Below are 14824 nucleotides of genomic sequence, written 5' to 3' on the forward strand. Positions count from 1 at the left end.
TGCATCTATGCTTCCCTCTCGTGCAGGAGTGGTGTCCTTTTGGTTATGAAAAATGATTAGCAGTCAGTGAATGAGTTTGCCAATCATATAAAAGTGCCCTCCGTATTGCGGGTGGGACGAAAGTCAGGTCTGGAAAGATCACTCGCCATAAAAGATACCTGTGTTGGTGAAATGAATAGTGGCAATGAAATTTAGAACAGAATGTGCTAACATTTTATTATTAAAAAATACTGGGTGAATCCTATTCTAGTCTTAGGGAACAGTTATTTAAAGGCTGGATCAGATAGTACCTTCTGAGATAAATTTTAAGACGGTGCACGCTGCCTGTGAGAAAATATTTGTATAACAGCATGCAAAAGTTGCCAGGTTTCAGGGGGCTGAACAGGAAGTGTGGGTGCTGATTACTTTATTCTTCAGGCCTTTTAATGAAGTATGTTTGTAACATTGCAGTAAACTGCAAACAGGCCCCAATTAAATCCTAAACTAGATTAAATCCTGCTGTGCCTGCAGCGTCCCTCAGAGTAAATGTGTTCAACCTTGACTTTTGCCTGCACTGTTCCCGTTAGGGTCCATAGTCACACATTATTCAAACTGGATGAGGAATAACACATGGCAACAGGTTCTATGTTCTCTTGTCTGGTCCACCAGCCAGAGGTGCATATATACACCCACCATAGTCAGGTAATATTCACACTGATCAGCTGTTTGCAATGAAATCCAGTAGGAAACTGAATTTAGTTATGTTCACACTTCTGTCTCTGCCAAACAGCTGACTGGTACAATGCATTGGACAGAAACTATTTGCAGGTCCAGCTGAAGCTGGGGGCGGTGCGGTTATTTGTGCAATGTTTACAACTTAATACAATATAAATATTTATAATAATATTTATAATCCTATTCAAGTGTTGCTAATAACAAACAATTTCTTTGCAAGGAAAGGCAAGATGGAGGGGGGAAAACAACAACCCTGAAGACGCAGTGATTGCATTGTTTAAACCAGGGATCACCCACCTGGCCCCCCAAAGTGCCATGGTGCCTCCAAATGCCTTGTTTGGTGCCCCAGAGTGAAGCATAATCCACAGATTTCCAGCTTTCATTTAAAATAAAATACATTTCTGCAATCTGTGATAAGAGGCAAAAGATACAGACACAACCCCCCCTTTTTTGCTAAGAAATTAGCCTGCTCAATGTTTTCAAGGTTTTGCTTCCATTCTTCAGGAAAAATGCTCCTGGAAAAATTCATGTGAATGCCCATATGTGTGAGAAGAGGGGAGATGCGACCCTTGGCCAGCAATGTAGGACACTTCAGAGAATAGCAAAAATACATTATCAGATTTATCTGGCAGGAAAAGAAGCCAAGAATAAAATATAAATTGCTGATAGACTTTAAAGATAGAGGTGGATTCCCTCTGCCAGATTTAAGACTATATTATGAAGCATCCTGTCTATGCTGGCTAAAGGAATGGATATCACTAAAAAAAACCCTGATGTTTTAGATCTTGAAGGTCATGATAATAGATATGGTTGCCATGCATATTTGTGGTACAAAAGGTTAAAGTATATAGAGCTTTCCTAAACCATGTAGTAAGGAAAGTGGTTTATGAAGTATGGGAAAAATATATTAAAAATTGAACAAAAAACACCACAGTGGCTTTCCCCACTGGAAGCAATATCTCTAAAAAATAATAATATGAGAAATGATTGAGCAATTTATAAAGAATTGTTAATGGAAGTAGAACATCAACTAAAATTGAAGAGGATATAAGAGAACTATTAACTGATTGGTTACAATACCATCAGCTTAATGATATATTTAAGACAGATAAAAAGACAGGCTTGTTTGATGTAACCTGATGAATGACATTTGAAAAAGAGCTGTTAGAAAACAAGACTAAATTGCTTTATAAAATGTATAAACTAATATTAGAATGGCATACAAATGATGAACAGGTTAAATCAATTATGATACACTGGGTGAAGGACTTTGGATATAATATACAACTTACAGCAGTTATGGAACTGGGACTTGAAGTTTACAGCATGTTATACTTTGAAAGAAAATTATATGAAAATGATGTATCGTTGGTACTTAACTCCTAGTAAATTAGCTAAAATGTATAAAACAAGGTCAAATACATGCTGGAAATGTAATATTTTATCATATGTGGTGGACTTGCAAAGTAGGAAAAGAATTCTGGGAGATATATAATGAGCTGAAAAAATGTTTAAAATAACTTTTTCTAAAAAAAAACAAAACCCAAAGCTTTTCTTCTAGGAATTCTAGGTGCCAAAATACCAATGGATCAGAAAATACTATTTATGTACATGACCACTGCTGCTCGGATGTTACCAGCCCAGAGATGGAAAGAAGATAGAGTCCCTATCAGAAAAGGATGGCAGATTAAGTTGATGGACTATGCCGAAATGGCAAAAATGACTGGAAAAATCAGAAATCAGGAAGACCAAAACTTTAATAATGAATGGGGGGAAATATTTACCTTAAAAATCATTGTAAACAATTAACGTTATTAGTAGAATTGGAATAACCCTTGTTGTTTAACATTGAATTATGGTTGTCATGGAGATTTAATAGATTTGGATTAATAGAGAAGATGCAGGAGGAGAAAGTTAACTAAGGACCCACAAAGGGGAGGAGGGAAGTCCAGGGGAATCTATGGAATTCTCTTTTTATTTTGGTTGTTTGACAGTTGTTTTTAAATTTCAACATTTGAAAAACTAAATAAATTTATTTTTAAAAGAGAGAGAGAAGGGGGAGGTGCAGTTGGGAAGGTGTGGGGGAGGGGAGAGAGAGGTGTGTGGAGCATAAGAGGACAGAAGTTCTGGAGTGTAAGAGGGCAAAAGGAATGCATAAAAACTACATGTGTTTTAGGAATGTGAGTTTCTGTGCATGGTCAGGCTTCTCACAAGATCCCATTTGGGGTTTTAGCATGGACAAAGACAATACGGAGCTAGATGGACCAGCCGTCTGACTCAGTAGAAGAAGGCAGTTAGCTTCCTAAGAGAGATCAATTACTGGTTTAGGTTTATTGTTGGACACTGTTCGAAACACAGTCATAAAAAAGTAATGGAAAAATCCTGGCCATATTTAATTTGAGTGAATCAGCAAGGCTTTATGAAAGCAAGTTTAAAGAGAACAGCTCCACTCTGGATACATAATTCATTACCAAATTGTAAGGAGGTTATTGCTTTTCTAAACTCAAATACAGAGGTGCTTCATCACAACAATAACAATCTGGCAAAAATAAACTAAAAAACAAACTACAGAATACTGTGTTTTGTTTTTTAAATTATGGGTCAGATTTGACTACAACAAATGCAAACATAGCTAATAATGCATATAAACCCAAATATAGATAATGCTGGAACAGAAATGTTGCATATGCTGAATGATAACCATCCTGGTTATGACACTGAGATGGCTTTTCTCCACCTCGAAATCAACAGGAAATATTACTCTCAGTTTCTTTTGATGCGATTCTCAGCAGCTTTGAAGCTATACAGTATTCTTTTGGATAGATCTGGTAGCTATCTCAGAGACTGGGCTCCCTTAGTTTTTGCTACTTTCTGTCATGTGGGACCCATAAGTAATTATTGGGGGTGTTTTGTCAGCTTCCTAAGACCTGTTATGTGGCGTACTGTAAGGCTCAGTGTTATCTCCAATGCCATTTAACATCTCTATGAAGCCAGTGAGATCATCCACAGCTTTGGGGTGTAGCAATATGCTGATGAGACCCACCTCTATTGTATATCAAATTTCAGGGGCACTCTATGCAATGCCAAAATTCAACGCACCCCCTCCCCAACTCTTGCGCTTCATTCTAAATCATAGTTGCAGCATCCCTGAGGTTCCATGCCCAGTGCAACCAAACTGGTCACACTCCCTTAAATTTGATTCTGCTTTAAAACAACAACAACCTTACTTCTTCTGCTGCTGTGGTCCCTGGAAAAATATCTCTCTTTGGGGAAAATCCTAGTGGGCAACAATTACCAGACTCTCTCCCTCTTTGCTGATATTTACATTTTTGAAAGACTCTACAATTTCAACCTGTAAAATAACTGAGGGAGGGATTATTGAAGGGAGGGACAAAAAATGAAGAAACCCACATACAGGATATTTTCTGATAGCTCTGCATTTTGGTGTGGGTAGCAAGATGTCAAATAGCAATGAATATATTAAGTGAAAAAATGGGAGGACCCTCATGAGATCATTTGCAAGAGAGTGTCCCTGTCTGGACACAGCATTTGTGTCACATCAGTGGTGCATGCAATAAGTTAAAAAAGAAGCAGAGGGCTTCTTAGTCTGCCCATGCCATATACTACAAGGGATAGACAAAAGGGCTAGTTCACATTTCATTCATTACTGGATTGCAGAGTGTGAGTTATGCTTCCTGTTTCCTGTTTCTGATGTAATTAATGCCCAAAGTGAGACTCATGCATTCCACCACAGCAAGATCCTTGACTTTCTGCTTTGGATGATAAATTAGAAGTGGAAAAACCATTCCAATTCACTCAGACAGCCTTGCTGAGGCTCACAGATATATTGGCATTGAATTAGACAACTCAATATTCTTTTCTTGTGGTTTTGCTGTGAGAAAAAGAGTATTTAATAATACATTCCAGTTGGAGCTCTGGAATGATTTCAGACAGTCAGAAAACAAAAGAGTACAAGTATGGTGATTTGCAAGCATACAAACTGCAACAGTAGCCTGGAGGAACTTGTTACAGATAGGTAGCCGTGTTGGTCTGCCATAGTCAAAACAAAAACAATTCCTTCCAGTAGCACCTTAAAGACCTGGAGGAACTTGACAAGCATATAAATGTAGAAAGCAGAGCCCACTCAGTTGCTTAACTCACCTTGACACTTTGCCAGCCGGGACAGGAACATTCAGGGGTCATCCACACTTCCACTTGGGAAACCTGCTCTTTACTGCTGAATTGGAGCAAACATCAGTGGGGTTTTCCATGGATTGACGTTTGCTCTGGGTCAGCAAAGCGGTGGGACAAGCGGAAAACCTCTCAGACTCCTGCTTTCTAGGCCTGGAACTGGCAGAAGTGTGGATGAACCCTGAATCAGCTGAGGCTCCCTGCAGCTCATGGAGCAGGCTAGGTCAGGATGTGTGGCTCAGATTCCTGAGAGTAGCAGTGCTTTCCCCCCTGGGGGTACTCAAAGGCAAACAGTACTGGCACCTCCCCCCCCCAAAAATGTTAAAAGTTTGACACTTACTGTAACCATTTCATGGTGAGCACCAACACCTTGTTTACTAAAAAGAAAGAAGGAAAAGAAAGCACTGCAGAGTACCTTGGTCTAAGAACAGTCCTGTTAATGAACGATTCGGGCAACACACTCTGCAAAACCAGAAGTAGGTGTTCCGGCTAGCAAACTTTGCACTGGAAGATGAATGGAAGCCGACCAGTGGAAGGGCACTGGTGGAGGGAAGCCTCATTGGGGAAAGCACACCTCGGTTTAAAAATGTTTTCGGTGTAAGAAGGGGCTTCCGGAACGAATTAAGTTTATAAACGGAGGTACCACTGTAATTTGAAAAGTGGGATGGGCTTGTATCAGTTGAGTCTCCTGGCCTGTGTATTAATTCTTTGTGGAAAAGGTCAGTTTTCCTCAGAGTCCTGTTAAAAAACTTTTTAAATAATAGGGGGGGGGGGAGTTTGCTTTTTAACTGAAGACAGCCTACTATTGAAAGTGCAAGTTACCAGCTTTGATGAGCTAGACTACATTTTAGCAGAATTTAAGATGAACTGAATGCTCAACTTTCAGTTCAGTCTTTTCTCACCTACAAAAATAGCCTAACCTTTTTAACCTAGGAAAACTTACCTTGTTTTTTTTTTAAAGGCTAAACTAGCCTTTTAAAAATCTAAACTCTCCCACTTGCAAGATCTGCATTGTGTGGAATTCTCTCTCTCTCTCTTTCTCTCTCTCTCTCACACACTCACTCACTCACTCACTCACTCGGTTTCCTTACTGCTCCTCTCATAGGAGCCAACCCCTAGGGGCTGAGGCCCCTTCTGCCACCCCAAAAAAATACTTGAGGGGAAAGCCCCCCAAGTTGATGGCCATTGCCATTCACATGGTATGGGTGTGCCCTGTCATGTGATCAATTCTGCAGAGTGGGGCTTACCTGCCCCCCCCCAATATTTTATTCAAGTTGGCACCCCTGACTCCTCTAAAACTGGAGTTAAGTCTACTGTCTCTGCTAGGGTCATGCCAGTGGTGAACATACATTTTGGGGGGCCTGAAACGTGAACTGTTATGGAAGGCCCTTCACAACCAGCAACAAGGTCTGGGTAACCACTGTGATCTTCTTCAGTGGGGTTGCTTTCAACAACCTCTACAACACCAGTGCTATTGATTCTCAGGCTTTGGGATTGCTGAAATACATACAACCAGAGATTAATCAGTGAGTTGTGTGACTCAAATTGCACCTACTAGACCAAATTTTTTAAAGTAAATGTGGACTAAAGTTGCTTCTGGGGCTCCTCCAGGATTAGGGACCCTTCATTAGTTTCATAGTAGATCAACCCCTGTTCCCTGCGCTGTGTTGTACGAGGGCTACAAATGTGCTGAATTGTTCTGGAATTAGGACTAGCATCACATGAATCCCCAAACACAGATTATGGTGATATCACACACACTTTTCTCTGCACGTAACAGGAACTTGCAAGAAAGCCAGCCATGCAGACAGAACTTCATACAGGGGCATAGGAAGGGGTGGGTGGGGGTGGTTCGCCCCAGGTGTTATCCCTGAGGGGGGTGACAAAATCCCCCCGGGCGGATCACTGCTACAATGATCGCCCTCCAGGCGGATCACCGCCCTGTCGATCACCCCGCCCCCAGGTGCACGGCATGTGTGCCACTCTGGGTTAGCTCCGCCGCTGACTTCCTATACAGTCATACCTTGGTTCTCAAATGCTGTGATACTTGTACGTTTTGGCTCCCAAACACCAAAAAGCCAGGAGTAAGTGTTCCAGTTTTCGAACGTTTTTTAGAAGCCGAAGACCCGACGTGGCTTCCGCTTGAGTGCAGGAAGCTCCTGAAGCCAATCGGAAGCTGCACCTTCGTTTTCAAGCAGTTTTGGGAATCAAATGGACTTCCAGAATGGATTACGTCTGAGAACCAAGGTACGACTGCACTTTAAGGATACATAGAGTGCAAAATTGTTACTGTGCTATGCCTGATGTACTAATGGATTCAGTGCTATGATTGCTTTTAAAATGGTGGAAGCATTTTGGATGAATTTGGCCTAGTTACAACTCTTTGAGAAAAAGAAAATTATATGTGTGCAGTAACAATAGTAGTAGTAGCAGCAGATATTCTCACTGGAAAGTCATTATGCTTTTATCTTTTCTATGGGTTTTCCAGTGCACTTTCTCCGTCATTGGGTGGGGTTATTGTACTGGGTTTTCAAAGATTTGATCTGGTGACACCACATTCCACACTACATTCCATACCTTTCCTTTCCTGAGTTTTAAGAATACTCCTCCCCCCGCCTTACAAATTAATGTCAGAGGTGCTGCTAAACCAATGCTGGAGGCAGACACTTGGTTTGATTTATGAGTCTAAGGTTTGAATGGCAACACACAGCCATCAAGCTATAGGGGGTGCAGACAGACTCTTTCCACCATGTCTAGTCATGTACCATTTAGGTGTAAGACAATTATTCCAAAACACACTATTCTTTGCATGAGTTTCGCTTCCACAATACAGGCATCCCAAATCTATTCATTTTTGTTAATGATCAAATTGTTTGATGTTTAATACATCAATCTGAAATGTTACCACATTAGATGAGTGGTTCCCAACCTTTATGGTATGGTGAAAGCATTCAATATAACAGATTATGAATATTTTAAAAGTTTTAATCTTGATAAAGCCCATTTTGGCTACCAAGAAATTTTGATAACATGAAACCAAAATTCAGATAAATTCACTTCCAAAAATTTACCTCTGAGGATCCTATCACATGACAGTTCAATTAGTTGTTGTCTGTACAAAAAGAACAACAACTAACTGAACTGTCATGTGATAGGGTCCTCAGAGGTAAATTTTTAGAAGGTCTGTTTCTTCAGCAGAAAAGTAGTGGACAAATTTCTGATTAAGCAAGCATTAAATCAGCCTTGGCTGAACTGTTAACTAATGCTGCTGGCAAATCCAATCATATAATTCTCTCTTAACAATATACAACCAGTAAATTTTAAATTAACTTTCCATAGTTTTTCCCAGTCTTCCATTTGTGTATTATGTCCTATATCTTGTGTCCATTTGATCATTACAGATTTGACCTCTTCATCTTTAGTCTCCTATTCTAACAATAAATTATACATTTTCTTTAGAAATTTATCATCAGCAGCAGCATCTACAATTTCTCTTTGAAATCTAGATATGGTGTAACCAAATCCTTTCTTGTTGTCTTCTTTGAAAACCTCATTTAATTGACGATGTTGCAGCCAATCATGAACGTGTTCTCTTATCTCCTGATATTCCTTAAGTTAAGAAACGAGGCTTTTGATCTTAATTCTCTTGAGAGCTGACAGCCCCATAACATCTCTACATGCCACCCCTTGAGTCCTGGCTTTGGGATGCTGGAGATCTGGCAACCCTAGGATCATCCTATTTATAACTTATTCCTCTAGCAGGAGCTATGCTTTCTTCCAGCAAGCTCAACAGGGCATACATAGCTATGCTGGCTGGGTCTGATGGGTGGTGGTATCCAACATCTGGAGAGCCACAGGTTCATTCCATGATGTTGTGTGTAGTAGTATTACTGAGAGCCCCAATTCACCCACAGTCAGTGACTGGAAACTTGACAGTATAAAGTGCTATTCCATTTGGGTTTAAACTTTCTCAGTGGTTGGTAAGTACCCTGCAGTAGTAAACTTGGGTAGGGGATTAGAAGAGAAAATGGAAATGAGGTATTTATTTTATGTTGGGAAGGTATATTTTGTTTTGCTCTTCCTTTGTTGATGTTTAAACTGCCACCGTGGTTGCGGAAACCACTATTTCCTAACTGCTGCCTCCCATAGTTTTTTCTGCTTAAGCAAAAGTAATAAACTACACTAACCTCCCTGTCCCTTTCCCCAATCTGGATGTTATATAGAAAAATAGTAACAGCATTTTTTCTTTTGGTATGGGTCATTCTGTCTAAGAATTTGGTATGTGTTCCTCATTAGATTCCAGTTGTGGCCTGTAACAGTTAGTGAGCCAAAGAAATGCTATAAAGAAAGTCCTGGATCTGCGCATTCAATAGCCCATGAAGGCAGCCAATATCCTGCCATAAGGTCAAAGAGTAGGAGAGAATATTTTGAAACTCAATAATCTGTCAACTGTTCTAGCGGAGGGGTGAGGGAATCCAGAAACAGTGCTGCTCTAACTCCACACTGTCAGAAAGTAAAGAGAATTTCCTCAAATTCACCATGTGCAAAAATTGCAATGGATATGCTTCTTCTGTGTCAATTGTCAAGAAAAATAAATTGTAGCATTGCACTGGTTATATACCAATTGCCTTCTCATTAATGATCTCAGAGCTTATTTTTAGAATAACATGGAACACATGTATAGCTCCTACCCATGCTGTGCCTGTCAATGCGTTTAAGTCTTTGGTCCAAGTTGACCCATTTGCTTGTAATGTTAGCACACCACCGAATGATGGCCTAGATGGGTGCCCAGGTGATAACCTAAAGTTATACACTGGTGGGCTTATGCACATAGTAGGTGAATTGAAACAAGGACTGAATACTTTATTCATGTATAAAGCACAGCCTTCAGAAGGGTAAATATACTTGCCATAGAGGAGGAGGTTCTCCAGTCACTTATGGACTCACTGTTAAGACCGTGTTCATGGAAGAGAATCTTACTCAGCTACAAGTGATCGCCAAACAGAAAAAAGAAGATACTTGCCATAATCCAACACAGAGTTAGGCAAATTTAAGTTGTCGAAGCCACTATATTTTTGAAAGTTGCTGCTTTCCAGTGCACGTTTGACTATGTTTGGGTTTTTCTTTCTGATCATGAAACCCAATGTTCCCACTACTCAGTTTACTTGTGGGTGTGGCTTAGCAGGCTCTCAACAGGCTCTGCTCCACCACGCTCAGTCTTTTTCTCTCTGTGCTTCATGGAAAAAGCAAATGGCCCATACAGCCAATGGCTCCCAGCTTCAAGAAAAACCAAATGAACTGAATCTTTCCAAAATGAAGCTTTTACAGCCTGCATCTTCACATGCTCCTTTTCCTAAGGAAAACAAGTACTGTAACTTTCTTTTTAAGTTGTTTGGAACCTTTGCTTGTTTGTTTCACTGCCAACGGATGGAGACTTGTTGAACAGCGTTTCCGTGCGCTCTGGTTTCTGTCATGATGTCCCATTGCACCAGAAGTGGTTTAGTCATGCTAGGCACATGACCTGGAAAGCTGGCTGTGGACAAACGCTGGTTGCCGTGGCCTTAACCATCCAGGGGTCCTTTACATTTTTACGAGGGAGTAGGAATTTCTCTCCAACATCCACATCACCTCATCAACCAATTCTTCCCTGTTGGTTAGGATCAGGTTCATGGAAGCCAATTCCCTTCTTTGCTGTTCTGAGGAAAATAAGCCTTTGCACCTGCTATTTAATGTTTAAAACTTTGATGTGCTTGGTAATGACACATTTAGCATCGCATATCTTTTTTGTCCATAAGAGTCATTCAATGCTGCTTCACCTGCAGTTTCATGGTTTTTAATCATACACAGTTCTGTCATTTCGGAGTCAGGCTTTTAAAGGCCATGTATATTGCTGGGCAATCTCAACACAATGACAGTTAAATGCGATACTTCAACTCTTAGCTTCCAAAATGCATTCTGCATAATTCATAACATAGGAAAAGCTGGAACACTAGGAGAGCTGCTTCTGAATTCCAGTCAAAATGCCTTATGCATCTTTCATCCCTGTGAAGCAGCATGGACCTAGAATTATAATAATAATGCTTTACACTGATATGGCTCTTTGTTTTGAGTATGGAAAGCATTTTTCAACAACCATAAATTGTTAACTCTCAGCAAACCCTTGTGGGGGGTTTTCAGTGTTATTTTAAAAAGCCTTTAAAAAAAATAACAGCAAATCAAAAATTCTGCAAGCACATAATCAGCTGCTTAAGAGGGATTTTAGATGGACAGTTATAACGGAGCTACATTTGAAGCTTGTATTAACTAGATAGTAACAGTGAAATAAATACACTTATGCACAAGCTCCCACCAGTCAATAATATTGAGTTCACTAAGAACAAGTGGGAACTTCCGCTTGCCAACACCATGATAAGTAGCATGTGTTGTATGACACTTAGCTATTATGTGTAACAAATCAGTGTACACACAGGGGCTCCAAATCAGTAGTACTAATTCTTCTGAGCCAGACAAAACATTCAGTGGGTGTTAAAGTGTTAGTGACATAAATAGAAGATTGTCTAACGAACTGATCTTCAAAACACGCTGCTGGCATTATGCCCATTCTCTTCACAAGTTCTTAGCATGGGCAAAGTGCTTTAAGGATTATGCTATCAAGGGGTCCAGTGAGCCAACATTCCCTTACATTATTCTTCCCTAACAAAACTTCCCTAACATTGTTCTGGCAGTATGATGTTAAGCTAATTGCACCATCTTATTTTATTTTTAACTACAAGCATTAGAATAACAATGATAATTGTTGGCTGGCTATGTCTGGCAGACTTTGGTAACAATGAAGCAGTGTGGTAAAAGGTTTGGGAAGATATGGCTTCCCTACCTGAACAGTTTTGTAGAAGAGGGGATTTCAACAGGTGCAGAGATTTCTCCCCCCACATCTTTTTAATACCTATGGTTTTTGCTTTCCAGTATTCCTCCATAGCATCCTGCTTAAGAAAATGAACCATTATTTTATGCCATATTGTAGAAGCCTCTTCTAATACATCCATTTATCCATTTTACAATTAAAGAGCTGCCATTCTTTTAAGACATGAAATTTGAGACATATCACAATTTACTGTCTCTCTGATCAGATTCTCACACTAGACTGGGCTGTATATCTTCATGATACACAAATCCAGAGCCAGCTACACATGGAATTAATACTACTGCTGTATTCAGCCTTAACCCCACCCCATTTTTTTCATACATGTATTTTGACAGAAAAAAACAATCTTTACATAATCAATCCACATTTTCTTCAACTTCCCTCCCCTCCTTTCTGCAGTTCCTTATTTTGTATCTTTTTCCTACTGCGTAACCAATTTGTATCTAATTATTAACTTCCCATTATATTCCCTTTAAATTATCTTTACTGCACGAGTTTATAACAATCCTGCTAATGTTTTAAGTTGCTTACAATGTATATTCAATACAATATCTGATCAGATTCTCACACTAGACTGGGCTGTATATCTTGATGATATACAAATAAAGAACCTCCTACACACAGAAGTCATAGTACCACTGTATTCTGCCTTGGTCAGACAACATCTGGAGTACTGTGGTGAGTTCTGGGTGCCACACTTTAAGAAGAATATTGACCAGCTGGAATGTGTGCAGAAGAGATGATCAAGGGTCTGGAAACCAAGTCATATGAGGTTAAGGGAGTTTAGTACGTTTAGCCTACAAAAGAGGAGATGGAGAGGAGATACGAGAGCCATCTTCAAATATCTCAAGAGCTATCACATGGAAGAGGGAGCAAGTTTGTTTTCTCCTGCTCCAGAGGCTAGGACCTGAACCAACCTGAACCAACCATGAAAGGAGATTCCGACTAAGCATCAGGAAGACCTTTCTGACAGTAAGAAGGTAAGAGCTGTTCAACAGTGGAATGGTCTCCCTCAGAAGAATGTGGGCTTTCTTTGCTTAGAGGTCTTTAAGCAGTGGTTGGTTGGCCATCTGTCATGGATGCTTTAGTTGAGATTCCTGCATTGGATTAGATGACTCTCAGGGTCCCTTCCAACTGTACAGTTCTATCATTCTATGACAAGCAGGTCTGAACAAGCTTTTCGGCTCCTCTCTCCAACTTCAGCTCTCACCTTCTGTTCTTTTTATTCTAAGGAAGGTTCAGAACACTCTGAAAAAAATTGCAATTTGTCCAGTAATAGGGCTGGCCATCTCCAGAAAGGCAGATCAAGTAGCCTCATAATAGTGATTCTGGTAGAACACTAAACCACAGGCTTGGCTATGCTTAGCTTAAGTGAACATTTGATTACTTAAAAACTGCTGAGACTTGATCTTGACTTTCCTAAGCTATAGTGCATATAGTTTAGGTCTCAGTGTTGTTGCCAAAAAATCCACAGGAGTTTGGCCAGCATCTACCAGGCAGCTTAGCTGAACCATTGTAGATACATAAAGATTACAGTACCTCTGATTTAAAACCATGGTAGCCTTTCAGTGGCTTTTGTTTTACTTACAAAGTGTGTGCATGAGGAGAAATAAAAACAGTTGGCTTTACTGAGTAATCAATGGTGCAGTCTCATACATCTCTACTCAAAGGTAAACACCACAGTGTGCAGTGGGACTTACTCCCAGTAAAGTGTGTACAGGATTACAGCTAAGATTGTTATTTTGACTTGAGCTTTTAAGAGTGTGGGGGACAAAGACTGCATGGTGTAGTGGTAAAAGTGTTGAACTAAGACCCGGGAGACTGCAACAATCCCCAGCGTTATCTGTGCCTGATTCCCTCGGAGGATGGGTGCTGTCAGTTGGCCCAGAATTGGGTGAGATGTAATGTCCAACTGGAGCAGGCCGGGGTATTTTCTGTGGTTTCCTCCACTGGAAGGTTTTTTATAACAGTCGACCCTTCCCCCCACTGCCCTTATGGCAAAATTGTCTTGGGTGAGCCCCTGAGTGGCATGAACTGCGGACCTCATTACAGCTAGAACAGTCAAGATGTCTGGCTGGAACTGGAAGGACACAGACCCCTAAACATTTTGTGAATCTTTGTCCTTTTGTCCATTTACTGTATTCCCCCCCCCCCATTTCAACTATAAAATGGTGATTTTCTTGAGTCAAAATGACAGTACAGTACTCCTAAACATTTTTTTTAAGAAAAAAAAGCACTGGCTAGAACTGTGTACGGAGAGCACCACACAGCACCATCCTGTTTTTCAATGCCACTTGTGGCAGTTTAATTCGGGATTCCCTCTCTTAGTGCTGGGGGCTCCGCACTTCCCTTTGCCCCACCGCTTTCCCCCAGGAAAACCCCTCTTTACCGCTGAATTGAACTCAACGTCCCATTCCTGTTTTCAAGATCCAGTTTCGGGTTTTCAGCGAAATGACATTTGCTCCAATTCAGCGGTGAAAAGGGGGTTTCCCTGGAGAAAGGGGGGGGGGTAAGCGGAAAGCTGCTCGGCTCCAGGCTTTCTGAAGGGGGGCAGCTTCCCTGCGCCTCCCCTGCCCTAGACTGTGGCGCTGTCAGAGAAAAAGGCAGGCTATAAATAAATATATAACAATATAATATACTGCACTACTAAATTGCTGCTGAAGAATATCTCAGAGGTGGTTTACTGTTTCCTTGAGATGCCCGAGTTGGCTTTCCCAGAGCTGCAACCCAAAATGGTTTGCAAAATCCCAGGCAGAGGGAGGGAGATGCGGGTTCAGATTCTGCCAGCTGCACGGCATTGCTCGGAGTGAAGAGGCTGCAGGAGGAGACCCGCGTTTGCAAAAGGCACATTCTTGCTAGGAAGCCTAAATGGAAGCAAAGCAGCCTTCTCAGGTCCCTTCTTCCCCTCCACCAAGCAGCCCCACACCTTTCTCCCACTCCCCTGTCAAGGGGGAGGCGCGCGTCGTTACACGCTTGCCTTTTATTTCCTCCACCGAT

General features: G+C 40.9%; 1 long non-coding RNA gene across 1 annotated transcript; it reads left to right on the top strand.

Annotated features, from left to right (window-relative positions):
• The first annotated feature begins 5326 nt into the window (after positions 1–5326).
• Positions 5327–13961, top strand: LOC310840811. Its single transcript, XR_014562162.1, has 3 exons — positions 5327–5544; positions 12452–12807; positions 13692–13961. It is a non-coding gene; the product is annotated as an uncharacterized lncRNA (long non-coding RNA).
• Positions 13962–14824: the final 863 nt, after the last annotated feature.

This window comes from Podarcis gaigeae (genome assembly GCF_964106915.1).
Source record: "Podarcis gaigeae genome assembly, chromosome: 3".
Taxonomy (NCBI): domain Eukaryota; kingdom Metazoa; phylum Chordata; class Lepidosauria; order Squamata; family Lacertidae; genus Podarcis; species Podarcis gaigeae.